The sequence below is a fragment of the Bufo gargarizans genome, chromosome 4 (assembly GCF_014858855.1).
Source record: "Bufo gargarizans isolate SCDJY-AF-19 chromosome 4, ASM1485885v1, whole genome shotgun sequence".
Lineage (NCBI taxonomy): Eukaryota > Metazoa > Chordata > Amphibia > Anura > Bufonidae > Bufo > Bufo gargarizans.
Window position 1 is genome coordinate 441,885,808 of NC_058083.1, and position 19,759 is coordinate 441,905,566.

Below are 19,759 nucleotides of genomic sequence, written 5' to 3' on the forward strand. Positions count from 1 at the left end.
TACTTGTCTGACATGCTCCTCATGTGTTCTCAGATCAGACGAATAAATTAAAATATCATCTAGGTATATTACCACAAACCTGCCGATTAGATGACTAAAAATGTCATTAACGAAATGTTGAAAGACGGCAGGAGCATTGGTCAGACCGAAAGGCATAACTAGATTTTCATAATGCCCCTCAGGGGTGTTAAACGCTGTCTTCCACTCATCCCCCTCCTTAATACGAATCAGATTGTAGGCCCCCCTAAGATCAAGTTTGGAGAACCACCTAGCACCCGCAATCTGATTAAACAGGTCAGGAATGAGAGGAAGAGGGTATGGGTCTCGGATGGTTATCCGATTTAATTCGCGAAAATCTAAGCAAGGACGCAGGCCCCCATCTTTCTTTTTAACGAAGAAAAACCCTGCAGCCACGGGTGAAGAAGAGGGCCTGATGTGTCCCTTAGCCAAGCTCTCGGAGATATAATCTTTCATGGCTTGTCTCTCTGGACCCGAAAGATTATATAACCTGGTCTTGGGTAATTTTGCGCCGGGAATAAGGTTAACCGGGCAATCATAAGGACGATGAGGTGGTAACTTCTGACAACCCTTTTCAGAAAAAACATCCTCAAAATCAGAAATAAATGTAGGTAGGGTAGCTATGGAGGCGACTAAGCAATTGCTATATAAGCAATTTTCTCTGCACTGCTCACTCCACTCCAATATCTCCCTGGCCTGCCAATCCACTACTGGATTGTGCGCTACCAACCAGGGAAGACCCAGCACCACCGGAGTGGGAAGCCCCTCCAGAACATAACCTGAAAGCATCTCGTTATGGTGGTCCCCTACCCGAAGGTGTAAATTATGAACAATGTGGGTGAGGTTTCTCTGAGACAGGGGAGCAGAATCAATAGCAAATATGGGAATGGGTCTCTGTAACGTACAGAGAGACAAACCCAAAGTGCGGGCAAAATGGGCATCTATCAAATTTACTTCTGCTCCACTGTCTAAAAAGAAAGAAATAGTCTCCGTCTTATCACCAAAAATAATATCCGCTGGCAACACAAATTGCGATGTACGTATGGAGGAGACGTATACCCCCCGGCTGACATCCTCCACACAGCCTGGGGTTAGTAGTTTTTCCGACGGTCTTTTGTTTCTGAGGAAAGAAGGACAGACATTAATGAAATGACCCCTCTCCCCACAAAAAAAACAAACGGCGAGCCTCAGGAGGACGGACCTGACGAGTAGTTCCTCCTAGCTGCATAGGCTCGTCTAAGTCTGTACAGACTAACTGCTGCTTGAGAGGAGTTACCAATTTCTCTGGTTCTTTCAACCTGTCCCTAAGGCGTCTCTCTATACGGATAGAAAGGGACATAACCGCATCAAGGGAAAAGGGGGTCTCATATAATGCAAGCGCATCCTTAACCCTTTCGGATAACCCAGAGCAGAACTGACTCCTGAGAGCCGGGTCGTTCCATTGGGTATCCGTAGCCCACCTACGGAATTCTGAGCAATACTCCTCTACCGGCCGTTCTCCTTGTAAGAGTCTCCGTAATCTTGATTCAGCCAGTGCTACTCGGTCAGGGTCGTCATATATGAGACCCAAGGCCCCGAAAAACTCATCCACTGACCGAAGAGCCTGGGAATCAGTAGGTAAAGAGAACGCCCAGGACTGCGGGTCCCCCTGCAGCAGGGAAATAACAACCCCCACCCGCTGATCTTTATTACCAGAGGAGTGAGGGCGCAGTTTAAAATATAACTTACAGGCCTCACGGAATGTCAAAAACTTGTCCCTTCCCCCAGAAAATCTGTCAGGGAGAGGGACCTTGGGTTCCGCAACAACCTGGTTACCAGTAGCAACCGCTGGGCTTGCGGTCAGTTGTAATTGCTGCTGTTGCTGGAGGACCAACGCCTTCAATCCTACCACCTCCAAAGACAGGCCATGAAATTGTTTGGACAGAGCAGCAATTTGATCCATACTGGATTCTAAGTAGGTAAAAAAATAATAATAATAATATAAATATATATATATATATATATATTTTTTTTTTTTACCTACACAAAATAAGGGCCAGAGATAATGTAATGACCGGTGTCATGCACAGGGAGGAAAACAGGGAAAGCCCTGCCTAAGGGAGAGGGAAAGGTGGTGACCCCTAACTCACCTTGCGGCTGGCACCTGACTGCCCTGATGTCCCTAGACGGGTTCCTCACCCGTGCGGCGATCACGTGCCTAAACCCTGGCTTTCCCTGAAATGAGCCCTAAATAGTGAACAGGCCAGTGGGATCGCTAGTCCTCACCACTGCACTAAGAGGGAAACACCAGGGAGAGGACAGACAAACACAGACAAACACAAACACCCAGGTGGACGACAACAACTGTCCACAAAGGTCCAACAGGGATCCGGAGGGTAGCGTTCTGAATCAACAGTCAGAGAACGCAGCAACACAGCTCCAGTGGGTCAGGATAGATGTCCAGGCAGGAAGCTCTATCTCTGGCAACCAGAGAAGTGTGAGAGAGGAATATAAGGAGGTTTGGGAGTGCTGGACAAGGAACAGCTGAGGAGAAGGAGCTACGGATCCCTGAGTGAGCCAAAAGGGTTTGCAAAGCAAACCCAGAAAGCTACCATAAGGAAAACAGCCGTATCTTAAATAGAGCGTGCAGCCAACCGCTGCGACTTCCTGACCCCGGGTATAACGGAGTCAGGCATGGTTCTTGATACCCTCGTGACAATAAAGCCTTTTTTGTGGTGTATTAGTGGGAAAAATGGCTTATTTGCCGTTGTGCTGTGAAATGACAAAATTGCAGCCTTTTTGGGGTGTATTAGTGGAACAAAAAGTGTTATTAGGCATTCACCCGTGCAGTTATATGTTCTAAAGCCTTTTTTTCAGGTGTATTAGTGGAAATAAAAGAGGGCTGATTAGCCTCTTGTCACGTTCAGTTGTGGGAGGGAAACATCACACCGAACATAGGAGGGAAAGGGGTGAGGGAATAAGGCCTGGAAACTAGGGAAAGGAGATGGACACCTCCTAGTAAAACTCTAATTAAATCCTGACTAACTACCAGTATGAACAGACCCCAGAGGTAGGTGAGTTCATACACCGCAATACCTAGGGTCCTAACTGACCCTATGGGACCCTGGTATTAATGTCAGGACTGAGCCAACCTGTTGCTCCAAGAGGAAGGACGAACAGGAGTCTCCCTCAGGCGTTAATACAAATGACAGGGAAATGCAACACACAAAATAACCCATACAAAAGGGAAAGAAAACATCTAACTTCTAGTGGCTATGGCAGCACCAGGAACTCAGCCGAGATCCACACACCAGCTATCCATAACTCCAACAGAAGCTATAAACCACATAGCATAATGGGAGAAACAACAATAAATAGAGAAGGTTAAATTACCATAATAACCACACCTGGGAAAAGAAGGCGTGGCAAGCACCAGAAACAACACAGACGTCATTTGATCCAAATGGAAAACATGTCAGATCAAACCACGTGTTGCCAGTCTCACTGATCTCCTGCCACCTCTCGCTGGAACGTCCGTGACACCTTTGTGCGGTGAGGTGACAAAATTTCCGCCTTTTTTTGGGTGTATTAGTGGGGAAAAAAGCATTATTTGCTGTTCATCAGTGCAGTTATATGTTCTGAAGCCTTTTCTGGGGTGTATTAGTGGTAAAAAAAAGTATTACTTGCTGTTCATCAGTGCAGTTATATTTTCTAAAGCCTTTTTTGGGGTGTATTAGTGGTAAAAAGGGCTTATTAGCCTTTGTGAGCTGAAGTGAGAAAGATACACCCATTTTTGGAGTGTATTAGTGGGAAAAAAGTGGTATTAGCCAATCAGCGGTGCAGTTATATGTTCTGAAGCCTTTTTTCGGGTGTATTAGTGGTAAAAAAAAGTATTATTTGCTGTTCAGCAGTGCGGTTATATGTTCTAAAGCCTTTTTGGGGTGTATTAGTGGGGGGAAAAAGTCGTATTTGCCGTTCAGTGGTGCAGTTATATGTTCTGAAGCCTTTTTTCGGGGGTGTATTAGTGAAATAAAAAGGATTATTTGCCGTTCAGTGGTGCAGTTATATGTTCTGAAGCCTTTTTTGGGGTATATTAGTGGAAAAAATAGCTTATTTGCCGTTCATCGGTGCTGTTATGTGTTCTGAAGCCTTTTTTTCTGGTGTATTAGTGGTAAAAAAGTATTATTTGCCGTTCAGCGGTGCAGTTATATGTTGTAAAGACTTTTTAGGTTGTATTAGTAGAAAAAAAAGGCTTGTTAGCATTTGTGTGGTGAAGTGATAAAATTACAGCCCTTTTTGGGGTGTATTGGTGGAAAACAAAAGTCTTATTTGCCGTTTAGCAGTGCCGTTATATGTTCTAATGCCTTTTTTGGGGTGTATTCGTGGAAGAAAATGTGGTATTAGCTGTTCAGCGGTGCAGTTATATGTTCTGAAGCCTTTTTTCGGGTGTATTAGTGGTGAAAAAAGTATTACTTGGCGTTCAGCGGTGCAGTTATATGTTCTAAAGCCTTTTTTAGGGTGTATTAGTGGGAAAAAAAGTCTGGTTAGTCGTTGTGCAGTGAAGTGAAAAAAATTACAGCATTTTTTGGGGTGTATTAGTGGAAAAAAGGGCTTATTAGCATTTGTGCGATGAGGTTACAAAATTATAACCTTGTATTAGTGGGAAAAAAAATAGCTTATTTTCCGTTCAGCCATGCAGTTATATGTTCTTAAGCCTTTTTGGGGTATATTAGTGGAAAAAAGGGGTTATTAGCATTTGTGCCCTAAAGTTAAAAAATTATAACCTTGTATTAGTGGGGGAAAAAAGAGCTTATTTGCCGTTCAGCTGTGCAGTTATATGTTCTAAAGCCTTTTTTGGGGTGTATTAGTGGAAAACAAAAGTGGTATTAGCTGTTCATCGGTGCAGTTATATGTTCTGAAGCCTTTTTTCGAATGTTTTAGTGGTAAAAAAAAAGTATTATTTGCCGTTCAGCGGTGCATTTATATGTTCTAAAGCCTTTTTTGGGTTGTATTAGTGGAAACAAAGGGCTTATTAGCATTTGTGCGATGAAGTTACAAAATTATAGCCTTTTTTGGGGTGTATTAGTGGAAAATAAAAGTATTATTTGCCGTTCATCGATGCAGTTTTATATTCTAAAGTCTTTTTTGGGATGTATTTCCTTTTTATTTATAGTGCCTTGCAAAAGTATTTACCCCTCTTGATTTTTTTCATATTTTGTTACATTACAGCCTTAAGTTTAATGTTTTGTTAATCTGAATTTTATTTGATGGATCAGAACACAATAGTCTAAGTTGGTGAAGTGAAATAAGAAAAATATATAAATAAAACTATTGTTCAGAAATAGAAAACAGAAAATTGGCATGTGACACTTAGATTGCATTTTACTAATTATGTGACCTCTGAAGGTAAATGGTTGCATCAGAGCTTTTTATAGGTTTCCTAACAAAGGGGGTGGAGAGGAGTAGAAGGAGCAGCCAGAGAAGAAAGAGGGAGATGAGGAAAATGAGGCAGATGACCCAGGCACACCGTGGCAGTATGCAGTGCAGAAGGAGGCAGAGAGTCCCTCCGAGTCACTTGCGCAAATGGCCTTCTGCATGCTCACTTGCTTGTTACCATTGCTTGTTACCTGCCACCCTACATTGAAGACCTGCTGGACTACTGGGCAGCTAAATTGGTCGAGTTTGCCCTGGAAAAGCTGTCCTGTCCGGCCAGTAGTGTGGCATCAGAGTGGGTGTTTATTGCAGTGGGGGCCATAGTTACCCTAAGGAGAACTAGCCTATCCACCCAAAATGTGGAGAGAATGACCTTTGTCAAGATGAATCAGACATGGATCAGCCAGGATTTCCACCCACCAACGTCTGATGCATCAGATTATGCTGCCTCACCCAAACCTTGACAAAAGAGACCCGTTTCTTCTGGCTACCTGCCTCAGCTACTATTCTGATGGTGCCACCCGCCTGATGCCACACATCTGATGCCAAGTGCTCCTTCTTACACCCATCATCGTCAGCGACATGGAGGCCCCCCCCTCCCTCTGACAGCCGCTAGCGACTTTTCCCTCTGGCAGGGCGACCTGTCAATCAGGTGAAGTCACAATACGCCTGTTGTAACTGTAAACACAGCGCTCTTGTCCGTGCCCCGGTTAGTCCCTCATCCCTTCACCTACCGTTCCCTCCGGGCTCTGTTGCCCCTGCACACGCCGGCCACCTACCACATAATGAGAACACTACGGTGTTACAAATAATTTGTATAAAAACAGAGTAAGCTCCAAACCCCAAGAGGAAGCAATTCAGCGAAACGATCGTCGGGCGGCTGCTTCAGACCAGGGTCAGTAGGTATAAATTGCACTTGCACTTTAAACTGTGATTTCTTCCCCCGTTCCTTTTGCAGTCCCTGCCTAGTGTTGGCTGCACCCAGGCTCACACTCCCTTAAATGTTTGGAGTGTTTATGTATGCATGCCCTGGGTGCTATTACTATTATATGTGCCCCACTAGGCGGATACTGCTCTATATTTGTGTATGGGGGGATGCTAGTCCCTTATTGGTTTGGAGCTTACTCTGTTTTTATACAAATTATTTGTAACACCGTAGTGTTCCCATTATGTGCTGTTTTTGTATATGTTTTAATTGATATACCATTCAATGTTTTTGGATATCCAATAAAGGAAATAATTAATTAAAATTGCTCTCTGTGTGGCTGCTCCTTGAGCTGTGTAGGTGATAATACGAATAACTCCATGCGAGATATTTATGAGATAGTTGTTTTTTGGTGTTTTACCTATTATAAAAGGTGCCGTTCCCCGGAGACCGGGATGGAGAGCACAGGTACTGGCGCCCGGCTCCGCTCTCAGCCAGTGCACACAGCGGACTGCGGCAGCTTAGCTCAGGCAGTGCCCGGCGTTATGTACACAGTAATAACAGAGCAGAGAGTGGCGGCGGGATGACACTTACTGGGGGGAAGCCCAATGATAGGGAGTCGGCTGTCCAATGGCAACATCCAGTGCCCCGAGTCTGTCCTCTCTCTCCGGGCAGATGCAGCTTGCCGCAGGCCGCCGTGGTAACCAGGAGTGCTGCAGCAGCCTGAGGCTCTCTATAGAGCGCTCAGTCGGCTGCAGCCTTAAAGGAAGCAAAACAAGCACCGGGGCTTGGGGCCCCGGGCCAGCTCGGGGCCCCAAGCAATTGCTTGTTTTGCCTGTCTGTTAGCGACGGGCCTGGTCAGCGGGTACTGTTGTTGCCACCCACCTCCCCACTCTGTCACCGTGTCACTCTGTGGTCTCCTGATGCTGCTGCCACCTCACTATTAAAGTCTGCTCATGCTGCTGTTGCCACCTCTACTCTATATCATTGTGCCACTTTGTGGTCTCCTCATGCTTCTGCCACCTCCACACTCTGTCATTGTGCCAATCTGTGGCCTCCTTATGCTGCTGCTACTTCCACACTATCAGTGCTCCAGACAAAAAAAAAATCTCAAGGAGCCATTGGCTCCTAATCTGAAAAATGTAGGAGCCAAATTAAATTTTTAGTCGCCAAATGTAAAATACATATAATTATAATAAAAAATAAAAGACTTGTCTGGCTACAGTGCGGTGAAAGCGGACTGGGGTGACGTTACGCAGTCCGGCATGCTGCCCAGGTGTGGCATGGCACAGTAGGGCCCATCCCTTGCGGCTCTTCAGCGTACTGGGCCCCAGTGAACACTGAACAGACGTGTCTACTCTGGGGTTCACCTGAACCCCTACTTCTTTGGTGTAAGAACGGCTCAGTCAGCTCCAACTCCGGCCCCAGCTGGCTGAGCAAGGCCTAAAGCTGAGCCCATAACCGGTAGTTATCCATGCAGTTAAAGGGAAGAAATAGAGGCGGTGCGGAGAGGAAGAGGAAAGAGGAACCCTTCGCACACGTTAGACGAAAGAGAAAACACGTACTAGGCGCCAAATCCCTTAGTCACTGTTCGTGATTAGGATTATATTTAGTTATTTTTTTGTATGTATAAAATAAAAAGACCTTCACCTGGGTCTAGTAAGGGATAAGAGCTTAGAGTTTAAGAAAACAACAAACCCTCCTGGTCAATCATTTTAATAATACGTGGCTCAACACGTTTCGAGGGTCTGAAGCCCTCTTCTTCAGGAGTGCTCAAACAAATGATAAGACCAGTCTGATTGACCAGAAGCCACTTGTGTAGGCGGCGTTCAGTTATTTATATTTCTACATGCGATCCTGGCCGGGGGGGAAAATAGTCCCAGGTGTTTTGAGTTTATCCTGGTGACCACCTCCCTGTGAAGTGAGTGCATTTGATTTTATAATCTTCACTTGTTAACATCACCACTGGAGGGTTTGTTGTTTTCTTAAACTCTAAGCTCTTATCCCTTACTAGACCCAGGTGATGGTCTTTTTATTTTATACATACAAAAAAATAACTAAATATAGTCCTCATCATGAACAGTGACTAAGGGATTTGGCGCCTAGTACGTGTTTTCTCTTTCTTCTAACGTGTGCGAAGGGTTCCTCTTTCCTCTTCCTCTCCGCACCGCCTCTATTTCTCCACAGTGGGCAAGGGTAATTCTTTGACCCACCAAAACACTTGTGCTGCCTGTCCCGATCCCTAGCTGTGGACGAGTATAACTCCTCCACCCCTTGGCGCTCAGTTAGCCTCTGCTTTTTTTCGTGTCACCTGGTCCATCTTTAGGACCAGAGAGCTCTAATTGTACCGTAATCCTTTTTTTTTATTTTTCTATATTCTCCAGTTAAAGGGAAGGGCAGACTTCATGGGCCCCCTTGTAGGGAGGCTTCCAGTAGGCCCCCTTGGGTTTGTAGTAGGGGGGCTGTAGCCGGTAAGTGGGCCCATAGTTTGGGAAGGGCGGATAAGGAGGGTGCATGATCAGAGTCCTGCAAGGAGCAGGTGGGCTGCGCGGCTGCAGCTTATATCAGCCTAACGTTACTTTAACGACCGGCAGCCCTGCAGCCTTAACACCTTCACTGACAGCCACACCTGAGCCTCCCCAGCGTGGTGGCATCTCCGCATCGTAGGCTGTACAAATGGCGGAGTGCTCCCTCATACCGCCGCACGTGCGCCAACTGATGGAACTGGTCACAATCGCACTTATCAGGCTCACACTAGAAAAGGTTCCCCCCCACTTCAGCATAAAATAGGAGATGCGCAGAGAAAGTTAGGTAGGTAGGCGGGGGGGGGGGGGGGGATACTGGGCAGCTGCAGCCGCTAGCAAGTGCCGAGGTGATCATCAGTCATCTCACCACTTGCTAATGTTAAGTATGTAATGGGTTAATAGGAGCCCCGCGCTGGTCAAGACACTAAAAAGCCAGTGAACCATATCTCTTTCAAAAGTCCGTGCTTAGTAGGAGGGTAGGTTATCTCCTGGAGGTTATCTCCTCCTACTAAGCACGGACTATTGAAAGAGATATGGTTAACTGGGTTTTTAGTGTCTTGACCAGCACGGGGCTCCTATTAACCCTTTTATTCCCTTATTAAGAATGTTTGTGAGCCCAGGCAGGGAGCTCACACGGAGCACCAGCAGCGGCCCCCTGAGTGTTATCAGGGTTGTAAAGACGATAAGTATTAGCCTTTATCAGCGGCAGCGCAGGGGTGACTGTGACAGTCTGTTTGTGGATTGTTAAGTATTCGCTTCTCAAGCTAACCTCTGTTCTATGGAGCAGTCGGCATGGAGCAGCTCCCTGTCTTCATGACTCTGACTGAAGATCAAGCTGCTGCTGTGTTCAGCGCGGGAGAATCGGGTGGGGGGGGGGTGAGAGGAGCAGCCAATGGCAGGGCAGCCCGGGGATACTATCACCAATTAGCAGCCTCCTCTGTAATAACAGAGCTCTGTACTGTGCAGAGCTCTGTTATTGGATTGCCGTCTTCCTGCTGTATGAAATCCCGTTCTTCTTAAAGCGGCAGAGCAGCGGAGGGTCTAGGCGCAAATGGCGACAAGACTACAAAGTCTTGTCGCCATTTTGCAATTCTCGCCATCTGGAGCCCTGCACTATGTCACCTTACCACTCTGTGGTCTACTCGTGCTGCTGCCACCTCAGCACTCAGATCTCCCCATGCTGCTGCTTCCACCTCCACACTATGTCATTGTGCCACTCTGTGGCCTCCTCATGCTGCTGCCAACTTACAACTCTGTCTTTGGGCCACTCTGTGGTCTCCTCATGCTGCTGCTTCCACCTCCACACTCTTTCATTGTGCCACTCTGTGGCCTCCTTATGCTGCTGCCACCTCCACGCTCTGTCATTGTGCCACTCCGTGGCCTTCTCATGCTGCTGCTGCCACCTTTGCACTCTTTAATTGTCCTACTCCGTGGTCTCCTCATGCTGATATCTCCTTTCCACTCTGTGGTCTCCTGATGACGCTGATGTCACTTTGCCACTCTGTGGTCTCCTCATGCTGCTGCTGCTGCCACCCCCACACTATGTCATTGTGCCACTCTGTGGCCTACTGATGTTCCTCATGCTGCTGCTGCTGCCACCCCCATACTATGTCATTGTGCCATTCTGTGGCCTACTCATGCTGCTTCCAACTCACAACTCTTTCTCTGGGCCACTCTGTGGTCTCCTCATGCTGCTGCTGCCACCTCCACACTCTGTCATTGTGCCACTCTGTGGCATTCTCATGCTGCTGCTGCCACCTCCACACTCTGTCAGTGTGCCAATCTGTGGCCTCCTCATGTTGCTACTGCCACCTCCACACTTTTATTAACCTACAAAAAGGCCATCTGTCAACTAGACAGCTACAATTACCACTTGTAAAACATCCAAGGTAAACCAAAACGAACAAGTGGAAATTATGTATCAAAATATTAGTTTATTATAAAATATAAAAATTGGAGAAACTACAGGATGACATACAAAGATACGGAGGAGCACAGGGTCAATGACGCCAAAAAGTTACCAATAAATCTGTGGGATATAACACACAGAAAGGTACAATCCATAAAAATAATGAAAGCTCAAGGAAAACCAGGATGGCCGGACAGCAAGGTCGCCGTAATGAGACTATGCACAAAAAGTGCAAGTGACCATAACCGGTGATCCATGAGCTATCTCACACATAACATAATGCATAGATATCTAGACCGACCGGTATAATAATGGGTACTCAATATAAGAGTCAATATCTCAGTCATGAAGAAGATGGTAACAATATGCCCAAAGAATATATGAGGGACTCACTATGGATATAAGCAGAGATCCCTATGGGCAGTGTGGAACGATGCTAATAACAGGACATACCTGAGGACATGGTGATGGATGGACTGTCAGACCTTGACGCGCGTTTCACCTCACGGCTTTGTCAGCAGGTACTAAGTTATATGCAAGCAGGGTATATATAGGTCTCGCGCGCAGGGTCTGACAGTCCATCCATCACCATGTCCTCAGGTATGTCCTGTTATTAGCATCGTTCCACACTGCCCATAGGAATCTCTGCTTATATCCATAGTGAGTCCCTCATATATTCTTTGGGCATATTGTTACCATCTTCTTCATGACTGAGATATTGACTCTTATATTAAGTACCCATTATTATACCGGTCGGTCTAGATATCTATGCATTATGTTATGTGTGAGATAGCTCATGGATCACCGGTTATGGTCACTTGCACTTTTTGTGCATAGTCTCATTACGGCGACCTTGCTGTCCGGCCATCCTGGTTTTCCTTGAGCTTTCATTATTTTTATGGATTGTACCTTTCTGTGTGTTATATCCCACAGATTTATTGGTGACTTTTTGGCGTCATTGACCCTGTGCTTCTCCGTATCTTTGTATGTCATCCTGTAGTTTCTCCAATTTTTATATTTTATAATAAACTAATATTTTGATACATCATTTCCACTTGTTTGTTTTGGTTTACCTCCACACTTTTGTCATTGTGCCACTCTGTGGTCTCCTCATTCTGATGTCACCTTGCCACTCTGTGGTCTCCTCATGCTTAATGCACCTTGCCACTCTGTGGTCTCCTTATGCTGCTGATGTCACCTCCACACTCTGTCATTGTGCCACTCTGTCTCCTCCTCATGCTGCTGCCACCTCCACACTATTATTGTGCCACTCTGTGGCCTCATGCTGCTACCTCAACACTATGTCACTGGGCCACTCTGTGGTCTCCTCATGCTGCTGCCACCTCACCACTATGTCACTGGGCGACTTTGTGTTCTCATCATGCTTCTTCCACCTCACCACTATGCCACTGGGCCACTCTGTGGTCTCCTCATGCTGCTGCTGCCACCTCCACACTCTTTAATTGTGCTACTCTGTGGTCTCCTCATGCTGATATCACCTTGCCACTCTCTGGTCTCCTGATGACGCTGATGTCACTTTGCCACTCTCTGGTCTCCTCATGCTGCTGCTGCCACCCCCACATTATGTCATTGTGCCACTCTGTGGCCTACACATGCTGCTTCCAACTCACAACTCTGTCTCTGGGCCACTCTGTGGTCTCCTCATGCTGCTGCTGCCACCTCCACACTCTGTCATTGAGCCACTCTGTGGCCTTCTCATGCTGCTGCTGCTGCTGCTGCCACCTCCACACTCTGTCATTGTATCACTCTGCAGCCTCCTCATGTTGCTACTGCCACCATGCCACTCTGTGCAGGAGTGGGTACAAAACACAGAAGATATTCAAATATTCCATTTACTTGTCATCTCTGTTATGGATCAACTCCTGTTATTTTTGGGCTTTAGCAATGCTGATGGATTACTGACCAAATGTTGACCGAGTGAAGGTGGATGCTCAACAGACAGGATCCATTTTTTGGGGGTTATTGTTCGAACCGATTAGAGGAAGGGCAAAATACTCAGTGACGTCAACACAAACTTACTGCTGACACCCTCTCCACTCTGTTAGGGGGGCTCTACTTGTATAGGTGTTTAATAGAACAGGTTCTGTAGACATCTATGTGAAATCAGCTGACGACGTTGTAAAAGCAGTGCGCTTCTTCTTGACGCTAACATCGACCTGTAAGGCTGAGTTCACACTTGAGTTATTTGGTCAGTTTTGGCCCCGTAACTGCCCAAATAAGTGAATTGTGCATTGATTCTAAGAGCGACTCCTGTCATCTGCATGTCATACTGACTCACAGTATTGTTTCACTAGCAAAGCAGACTCCCTATGTATGTTACTGCAAGGCACAGTGTTTTACACCACTACACAGGCTCTCTGAAGCCAGGAAATAGCTGTTTCTTAACGTGATTTGCCTCAAATAAATGTGAATCAAATCTTTTCGGTGAACCGGCCGAATTGAATTTTTGGAGAAATTCGCTTATCTCTAATCATGAGAAAGGGGCCACTATAGATGAAGTAAGTAAATTGAAAACCACTTATATTGGGTTACATACAAAGAACAAAAAAATATATAACTTGGACAACCCCTTTAACTTTAAAGGTTTTAGGTTCACACGGATTACACCCTAGAGTTTTTAAAGAATGCAGCTCAGTTATTACTGTGTCCCATTCATAATTTTTAATGGCTATGTAATGCCGAGATACAGGAGTACTTGATTGTAAAGCCTCATTCACATGTCAGTGTTCCACAGACGTTTGGTGTACTTGTTCTCCACGGACAGCACACGCCCCCATTCATTTTAATGTGTGTATTCACACATCAATGTTTTAGCATGGTCTGTGGGTTAGTTTTTTTTTTATTCCACGGATGCATGCTGTATTTTGTCCACGGATTCATCATGCCCATTATAGTCTATAGGTCTGTGAAGACCACAGATGACATTGGCGTTTTATCCGTGTTTCAAACGTCTTTAGGAAGAGATGCTTTGAAAATTATTTTTTTTTAGCTGTGCAGTGTCAGTGAAACACAGATAGCAAAAATGGACAGACGGACCCAACACGGATCCATCACAGACATCTTCGTGGAGGCATCACTGACCACCTTTTCACGGATTTAAGCACGGACGTGTGAGTGAGGCTTAGATAATATCATAAGGGATACCAAGCTTGGGTTTATCAAGGGCAAAAGTTCAGACCAAGCTGATTTGTTTTTATGAAAAGGTGAGTACAAGCCTAGGCAGAAGGTCAGCTTTGGATATATGGGGTCATTTCCTAATCTGAAATACGCCTAGGTTAAGCATATTTCTGGAGCAGATAGCAGTGCAAAGGGTAGTTGCGCCGCTATCCGCAAATTTGCCCCGCTCACTCCAGGTCTAAAGTTGTGGCATGGAAGGGGAGGGGCCAGCTTTTTCAGTCGCCATTTTCTATGCCTGTTTTAGGCGTAGAAACTGATCTAAATGTGAGACAGCTTGGAAGCTCCCAAACTGGTGCTGGATGTGCTGAAGTTATGGAGAGGCCTCTTCATAACTATGGCGGAACCACCACCAGTGCAGGGCTTAATTAAGACCGGTGCCTAAAATGCTGGTCTTAATAAATGTGCCCCATAGTGTTCTAGACATTGCAAAGGCATTTTGTGCTGTGCCTCATAGATGCTAAATAGATAAAATAAGATCTGTAGGCTTGGATGGTACAGTTTGTCATTGAAATTAAACTGGCAGAAGGACCGTGTCGAGAGAGTTGTGGTCAATCATTCTGAATGGTCCCCTGTTAGTAGTGTAAGTGGTGTACCTCAAGGTTTATTTTCCAGGCCTGTTATTATTTTAGTTATTTAGGTAGATGTGCCTGATGTACAGCAGGGATCAGCAACCTCTGAGACTACAGATGTGGTGAAACTATGACTCTCAATCTGCCTGTTTGCTTGCCCATTGGCAAAACTCCCATGGAAGTGAATAGAGACTGCTGGGATTTGTAACTTCACAACAGCTAGAGTGCAAGATGTTGCTGACCCTGGATATGGAGGATGGGGTTAAGAGCGCTGTTTCTATTTTTGTGGTTAACACCACTAGACTAAGCTCTGACTGCAGTGTTTACACTAGACTATGCTCTGACTGACTGCAGTGTTTACACTAGACTATGTTCTGACTGCAGTGTTCACACTAGACTATGTTCTGACTGACTGCAGTGTTTACTCTAGACTATGTTCTGACTGCAGTGTTTACACTAGACTATGTTCTGACTGCAGTGCTCACACTAGACTATGTTCTGACTGACTGCAGTGTTTACTCTAGACTATGTTCTGACTGCAGTGTTTACACTAGACTATGTTCTGACTGACTGCAGTGTTTACACTAGAATATGTTCTGACTGCAGTGTTCACACTAGACTATTTTCTGACTGACTGCAGTGTTTACTCTAGACTATGTTCTGACTGCAGTGTTTACACTAGACTATGTTCTGACTGCAGTGTTTACACTAGACTATGTTCTGACTGACTGCAGTGTTTACTCTAGACTATGTTCTGACTGCAGTGTTTACACTAGACTATGTTCTGACTGCAGTGTTCACACTAGACTATGTTCTGACTGACTGCAGTGTTTACTCTAGACTATGTTCTGACTGCAGTGTTTACACTAGACTATGTTCTGACTGCAGTGTTTACTCTAGACTATGTTCTGACTGCAGTGTTTACACTAGACTATGTTCTGACTGACTGCAGTGTTTACACTAGACTATGTTCTGACTGCAGTGTTCACACTAGACTATTTTCTGACTGACTGCAGTGTTTGCTCTAGACTATGTTCTGACTGCAGTGTTTACACTAGACTATGTTCTGACTGCAGTGTTTACACTAGACTATGTTCTGACTGACTGCAGTGTTTACTCTAGACTATGTTCTGACTGCAGTGTTTACACTAGACTATGTTCTGACTGACTGCAGTGTTTACACTAGACTATGTTCTGACTGCAGTGTTTACACTAGACTAGGGTTGTTTCGGGTATCGAACTTTCGATAACCCAGTCGATACTTTTGTCCCTGTATCGATACGATACCGGGATTTGCCTTTCATCGATACTAGGCTGTGCTACTGCACATCCCAGTATCAGAGAACATGAGCGCGCTGCTATCAGTGCGGCCATGTTCCCTCAGCAGCACGGGGAGAAGGAAGCAGTCTCTCCCTCCCCCTGTGCTGCTGCTGCCGCTGCCACTAATGAGTGGGCAGAGGGGCAGAGGAGGGGAGGGGCTGTGGCCACTGCGTCACCAATGATAACTAACGTTTAATACATTACAAATACAAGCGACAGAAACACATTGCCATTACCCTGCCTCTGACAGGGTGCCGCGATCTGTGTCACCTGAGGGGTTAACTGCCACTGATCGCAGTGCCCTGTCAGAGGTCGGGTGCCGGAAATGTGTTTCTGCCGCAGGCTGTATTTGTATATTAAACGTTAATTATCATTGGTGGTGCAGTGTAAGTATATGGTGCAGTCCAAAATATAAAAAAATCTCTCTTATTCGGTGAACACTGTAAAAGAAAAAAAAACTGCGCGATTCGCCATTTTTGGGGGTCACCTTGTCCCCCCCCAAAAATAGGGTAAGACTGTTCTATTATGGGCCAGACGTTCCATAAAATGCAGAATGCACATGGCTGTTTTGGGCGTTTTAATTTTTTCTCGTTGTATCGAATGGAAAAAAGTATCGCAATACTTTTTTATGGTATCGAAACTGAATAAAAATTTTGGTATCTAAACAACCCTACACTAGACTATGTTCTGACTGACTGCAGTGTTTACACTAGACTATGATCAGACCGACTGCAGTGTTTACACTAGACTGTACTCTGACTGCAGTGTTTACACTACACTGTGCTGTGACTGACTGCAGTTTTTACACTAGACTATGCTCTGACTGACTGCAGTGTTTACACTACACTGTGCTGTGACTGACTTCAGTTTTTACACTACACTATGCTCTGACTGACTGCAGTTTTTACACTAGACTATGCTCTGACTGACTGCAGTGTTTACACTACACTGTGCTCTGACTGACTGCAGTTTTTACACTAGACTATGCTCTGACTGACTGCAGTGTTTACACTAGACTGTGCTGTGACTGACTGCAGTTTTTACACTACACTATGCTCTGACTGACTGCAGTTTTTACACTAGACTATGCTCTGACTGACTGCAGTGTTTACACTACACTGTGCTGTGACTGACTGCAGTTTTTACACTACACTATGCTCTGACTGACTGCAGTGTTTACACTATACTGTGCTCTGACTGACTGCAGTGTTAACACTAGACTATATTCTGACTGCAGTGTTTACATTAGACTATGTTCTGACTGACTGCAGTGTTTACACTACACTGTGCTGTGACTGACTGCAGTTTTTACACTACACTATGCTCTGACTGACTGCAGTGTTTACACTATACTGTGCTGTGACTGACTGCAGTTTTTACACTACACTATGCTCTGACTGACTGCAGTGTTTACACTACACTGTGCTGTGACTGACTGCAGTTTTTACACTACACTATGCTCTGACTGACTGCAGTGTTTACACTATACTGTGCTCTGACTGACTGCAGTGTTAACACTAGACTATATTCTGACTGCAGTGTTTACATTAGACTATGTTCTGACTGACTGCAGTGTTTACACTACACTGTGCTGTGACTGACTGCAGTTTTTACACTACACTATGCTCTGACTGACTGCAGTGTTTACACTATACTGTGCTCTGACTGACTGCAGTGTTAACACTAGACTATATTCTGACTGCAGTGTTTACATTAGACTATGTTCTGACTGACTGCAGTGTTTACACTAGACTGCTCTGACTGACTGCAGTGTTTACAGTAGACTATACTCTAACTGCAGTGTTTACACTACACCGTGTTGACTGTAGTGTTTACACTAGACTATGTTCTGACAGACTGCAGTGTTTACACTAAACCTGTGATGGCTAACCTCTGGCACTTTAGCTGTGGTAAAACTACAATTCCTAACATGCACACTTGCTTGACTGTTCTCAGAACCCCATAGAAATGAATGGAGCTGTCACGGCTGAGGATGGGGGAAACCCTCAGCCGTGTGATGCCAGATGATGTTGTGGCTACTCGGCCATGAGAACAGGATAGGGAGCAGGTCACCTCCTCAAGCATCCCTAACCTGACCCTAACTCCTAACCTGCATGGGCCGACCTTAAAGGTAGGAGGACCCATGCGCAGGAACCTCGGAGCCCTGACTTACCCTCCGCAGATTCCTGAGCTAGGAGCTGGGTAAGACGACCTACTCCTCCAAGGTACGGAGGAGCGGGAGTCTCAATGGCCAAGCCTGTTTGGAAAAGGGGAACACAAACAGCTTTACGGGTATGGCAGGCAAACTAGAAGTTCCACCAACCTGCCACAGCCTTGCTGACTGGATCCCTGATCAAACAGGAATCCAGAACCGTAAGCTGCACCAAATCACATAGGAAGGTCCCAACAGAACATCACACAAAGCAAGACATAAGCATAACGACAATATCTTTTTATGACCACAGGGGTGGCTCTCACTGGCAGGTAATATGCACAGGAGGCTGCTCCAGCCAAGCATGACTGAAGCAACCTACTGAGCCATGCCAAACACCAAGGCTATATAGGCCAAGAAGCCACACCCCACAGTCGGACACACCCAGTGACATCACACACACACTGGGAAGGGAATTAACCCTTCCGGCACCACAGAAGGGAAACACACATAAAGGGGAAGTGACCAAACTAAGATCACCCTGTGGCTGTTGCCGCAGGCAGCGACATGGGTGGCAGCCATCCTGGGAGACAGCCCGAAGGCCGGGACACTGCCACCACATGTACAACATACCAAACGTTTCCACGGGCAGCCACAGAGAAAGGAAGATGTCAAAGTGCACACCAGACAACACAAAGTGCACACTAGAACAATACAAACGTGCATACACACACGCACACAACTCCCAGGGAACCGCACACATCACTGTTGTCCGCGGCAACCGCACTTGAGGCAAGCAACAACATGCCTCAAGCTGCGGTTGAAACAACTACCCAAACCGCGGGCAACTGTATGCGGCTCCCAAGGAGTCACGGCCATAACCGTGGCTGTGACAGGAGCAAGCTGGGAGTTTTAGTGTCACCACAGCCGGAGTGCTGGAGGTTAGTCATCACTGTGCTACTCTATGCTCTGACTGACTGCAGTGTTTCCACTAGACTATGCTCTGACTGACTCCAGTGTTTACACTAGACTATGCTTTGACTGACTGTAGTGTTTACACTAGACTATGTTCTGACTGACTGCAGTGTTTACACTAGGTTATGCTCTGACTGACTGCAGTGTTTACACTAGACTATGTTCTGACTGACTGCAGTGTTTACACTTGACTATGCTCTGGCTGACTGTAGTGTTTACACTAGACTATGCTCTGGTTGACTGTAGTGTTTACACTAGACTATGCTCTGACTGACTGCAGTGTATACACTAGACTATGTTCTGACTGACTGCAGTGTGTCACGGGACGCTGACGGCAGGTTCCCCCTATTCACCGCCGTCAGCGCTCTGCGGTTCATACCGCCCAGATAGTTCAGGAATTAGGGGAAAGGTTACAAGTCCAAGAAGCGGGCTGTAACCTCACGGTTCCCCCCTTCCAGTACATCATGAAGACGGAACCTTTTGTTAAACTTCCTGTGGGAATTATAATTTCTCTGTTACAAGGTGACCCCCAAGAGTGGGCGTTTTCATTACCCCCCGACTCGTTGTGTCTTGGGTCAGTTGATGCTTTCTTTCAGGCCCTAGGTGCTCTGTATGATGAACCAGACAGAGCAGAGACGCAGTTAAAGGCTTTGGTACAGGGCGACTGACCAGTAGAGGAGTACTGTACTCAATTTAGGAAATGGTTTGATCCCTCCAACTGGAATGAACCTGCCCTCAAGTGTCAGTTCAGGTCAG

At 45.9% G+C, this 19,759-nt stretch overlaps 1 protein-coding gene across 1 annotated transcript in view; it reads left to right on the top strand.

Annotated features, from left to right (window-relative positions):
• The window catches only part of TIAM2 (TIAM Rac1 associated GEF 2), a 441,154-nt gene that overhangs the window by 112,798 nt on the left and 308,597 nt on the right, over nt 1–19,759 (top strand). The gene's annotated exons all lie outside the window — the stretch shown is intronic.